Here is a 4316-nt window from a genome sequence, read left to right on the forward strand (position 1 = left end):
CACATTGTAATCTAATCTAATCTAATCTAACCATTTGGATATACAATTCGGTGGAAGGTATAAGACAGATGGTGATTGAGGAGGGTTGCTCTTCAGAGTGAAGGCCTGTGACCAGTGGTGTGCCAGAATGGTCTGGGCCGGAGCTATGGCTGTTTGTCATTTATATAAATGATTTGGATTTGACCATAGGAGGTATGGTTAGTAAGTTGACAGATGAAACCAAAATTTAAGGTGCCATGGACAGAGAAAAATATTACCTAAGGCTACAACAGGATCTTAATCAGATGGAAATGTGTTGCTGGAAAAGTGCAGCAGGTCAGGCAGCATCCAGGGAACAGGAGAATCGACGTTTCGGGCATAAGCCCTTCTTCCTGAAGAAGGGCTTATGCCCGAAACGTCGATTCTCCTGTTCCCTGGATGCTGCCTGACCTGCTGCGCTTTTCCAGCAACACATTTCCAGCTCTGATCTCCAGCATCTGCAGACCTCACTTTCTCCTCTTAATCAGATGGGCCAATGAGCTGAGGAGTGGCAGGCAGTGATTAATTTAGTTAAATGTGAGGTGCTGCATTTTGGAAAGGAAAGTCAGGTAGAACTTATATACGATATGTTAAGTCCCTCAGGCATGTGGGTGAACAAAGAGACGTAAGATTGCAGGTTCATGGTCTCGTAAAAGTGGAGTGGCAGATATATCGGATAGTGCAACAGGTTTTGGATGTAGGTTGGCTAGCTCTGTTGGAAGGTTCGCTTTCAGACGTTGCGTCACCATACACGGTAAAACCATCAGTGAGCCTCTGGATGAAACACTGGTGACATGGCCTGCTTTCTATTTACGAGTTGAGGTTCCCTTTGGTTGGTGATGCCATTTCATGTTCAGACGCCGTTTCGTGTCTTTTTCTCGGGGGTGGTAAATGGGATCCAAGTCAATCTGTTTGCTGATAGAGGACCGATTGGAATGCTCTGCTTCCAGGAATTCTCGTGCGTGTCTCTGTTTGGTTTGTCCGAGGATGGATGTTTATTAGCTGCCGTTTTCGTGTGTTGGTGCGATTTTGGGCTACCATGATGTCAAGAGGGCTGAGTAGTCTGGCAGACATTTCCGAGATGCCTTTCAATGCAGGGGAGAGTGGCTAAGGATTCTGTTCGTGTTTTGCCTGCTTGTTGGGGTTTGTTACGGAGAAATCATCAGACTGTATTCATAGGGTTAACAGTGTGTTGCTGATAAAGCACAGCAGGTCAGGTAGCATCGGAGGAGCTGGAAAATCAATGTCCTGAATTTGTGAACTTGTGACCTCTGAACTTGTGACCTCCAACATCTGCAGACCTCACTGCTCCTGTGCTCACTGCTTACCCATTCTTTTTGAATATATTGTATAGGTGATTTTTTTTCTGTTCTGCATAGTTCCTCTGTGCTGCACTGTATGGTAGCTCATTGAAATAATGATCTAATGCAGCATCGTTTGCGGATGTTTGGACGATTGCTTCTGTAGTTCCATATTTGTTCAGGATGCGTTGTTTTCCTCCAGATACTCCTGTGGACTGCACAGACCTTTTCGCATCATGGTAGCGCACAAACCCGCCAACACACTGAAAGAGCAGCTAATGAACATTAAAAACACTATAGAGTCAACAAGCAAAACTAATGTCATTTAAAAATAACTTGCAAGAACTGTTACAATCATTGCATTGGACAAGCAGGCAGAAAATTAGCAACCAGGACATACGAAAATCAACTAGCTGCAAAAAGACATGACCCACTCTCATTCGTATCCTTATATTTTTTATGACGAAGGACACCACTTTGACTGGGATAACACATCCATCCCAGGACAAGCCAAAGAAAGATAAACACGAGAATTCCTAGAAGCATGACATTACAACAAGAAAACTATCAACAAACTCATTGACTTGGATACCATTTACCAACCCCTGAGAAAAAGAACCAGAAATAGCGTCACCACAGGACATTTCGTCACCGCAGGAAATGACATCACCAACCCAAGGACACCTGAACGCATAAATAGAAAGCGGGCCATGCCATCAAAGCTTCTTCCGGAGGATCAATGGTGATGTTGCTTAGTATGGTGACGAAACGTCTGAAAACGCATCTTACAGCTCAGTGAGCAAATACACATCCAGAAACTCAACCTTAGCTACGAATATTCTCAAATCTCCCTAAGCGAAGAAAGTGTTTGATATTCTTGTCTTCATTTGTCAGTGCATTGAATATAGAATATTGCTGTTCCGCAGGACATTGTTTCGGCCACTTTTGAATACTTAGTGCAATTCACATCTCGCTCATTTCGGGAAGATGTTGTGAAACTTGAAAGGCTTCAGAAAAGATTTGCAAAGATGTTGCCAGGATTGGAGGGATTATGCTTTATGGATAGTTTGATGAGGCTGGGGTTACTTTACATGTAGCATCAGCGGTCGAGAATTGACTTGAGAGGCTTATAAAGTCGTGAGTGTGATGGATAAAGTGAATAGCTAAGGTATTTTTCCCCAAGTTGGCGCATTCCTAGGACATAGATTTAAGGTGAGAGAATAAAGGCTTAGAAATGATCTGAGGGGCAATCTATTCATCAAGAGAATAGTGCGCATTTAAAAAGCTGCTATAGGAAGTTCTGAAGGCTGGTATTTTTATGATATTTAAAAGGCATTTCCACGGGCACAAGAATAGGAAGGGTTTAGAAGGTTATGGGCCAAATGCTGGCAAATGGAACAACATTCATTCAGGATGTCTGGTCGGCGGGGCGAGTTGGCTAAAAGGGTCAGATTCCATGCTGTACATCTCTACGAATCTATGTCTACTGTAAAGCTTTCTCCTCTCCTTTTAAAACGATCATCCCAGTTTGAAAATTCCCAATCGAAGGAAACTTCACCTGCCATTCTACGTTTTCTAAACTCCCCATTACTTTGTACACGTCTATAAGGTAACTTCTCCACTTCCTACGCTCCAGGAGAAAAGGTTCAGTCCTTCGAGCCTGTCGTTATAACTCAAATACTCCATTCTCGGCAAAATCCTGATAAATCTCTTCTGTGCCCACCCCAGCATAATAATACCCTGCGAACACACCTGCACATTGTACTCCAAGAAAGAACTCACGAATGTCCTGTACAAATTAACATAACGTCAAAACACCTGTACTCAGAGGTCTATGCAATGAAGACAACAAACCAAACCCTTCTTAACCAAGGAATCTACAAGTGAAGCAAGCTTCAAACATTTATACCTGAAACTCGAGATCCCTCTGCTCCACAACTCAATCAATGTCCCGATGTTTAACAGTTTCTGTTCTCTCCTTGTTTGTTTTACCAAAGTGCAATATCTTACATTAATCGAAATGAACCTCCATCTGCCATTATTCAGCCAGTGATTAATAGTACTGGGGAAATAAGGCTGGAAATTAATCAGCTGCATCATATCATTTACTGGTCTCAGAAGAGGGCAGTCACAGGAGGGAAATAGTGATCGATGTTTTGGAGCCAGAAAGTATGCTCTTTCTTGTGTCTATGATGTTCAGCAATAAATATCTATTTGAGATCCTTCATAGTGCGGAGTGTGTCTGCAGGATTTCTTTCTCTAGTATTGAATACAACAAATAACAACTAATGAAGCGCGAAATTGTAGCCAAGCAAATAAAGTCGTTAGTAGTTTATCTCGGTGTAGAACACATGCACACAACATCCCATAGTTGAGGTGAGTCCCTTTCCTCTGTTTAACAATATAATTCAATAAACAGTGTATTTCAGTAAAGTGAAGCAGTTTTAAATGAATTCACACCGAGCTGAAAGCTGACATTAAAAATGTGACCCAAACATCTGGACATAGTTTCAGTCTTGTGGAATGGGTAACATCACCGCCACTGAGTCAGAGTTCCGGATTCTATTGCTATTCCTGAAAATGTGTGCTATTGACCTCACTCTGGACAGTGACCACAATTCGGCGACCTTTACTCTCGTGATGGAGAGGGATAAGTGTGCACTACAGGGCAAGAGTTATAGATGGGGGCAGGGAAATTATGATGCTGTGAGGCATGACTTAGGATGTGTGGCCTGGAAAAGTAAGCTTCAAGGCAAGGGTGTAATTGATATGTGGAGCGTGTTCAAGGAGCAATTATTCAGTGTCCTTGATAAGTATGTGCCCGTCAGGCAGGGAGGAAAGGGTCGTGTGAGAGAGCCGTGGTTTAATAAGGAATTGGAATCCCTTGTTAAATGGAAGAGGGCGGCCTATCTCAAGATGAGACGTGAAGGTTCAATTGGGGCGACTGAGAGTTATAGGGTAGCCAGGAAGGAACTGAAGAGAGAGCTAAGAGCAGCA

Source organism: Chiloscyllium plagiosum, chromosome 8 (assembly GCF_004010195.1).
Source record: "Chiloscyllium plagiosum isolate BGI_BamShark_2017 chromosome 8, ASM401019v2, whole genome shotgun sequence".
In the NCBI taxonomy this organism is placed as follows: Eukaryota; Metazoa; Chordata; class Chondrichthyes; order Orectolobiformes; family Hemiscylliidae; genus Chiloscyllium; species Chiloscyllium plagiosum.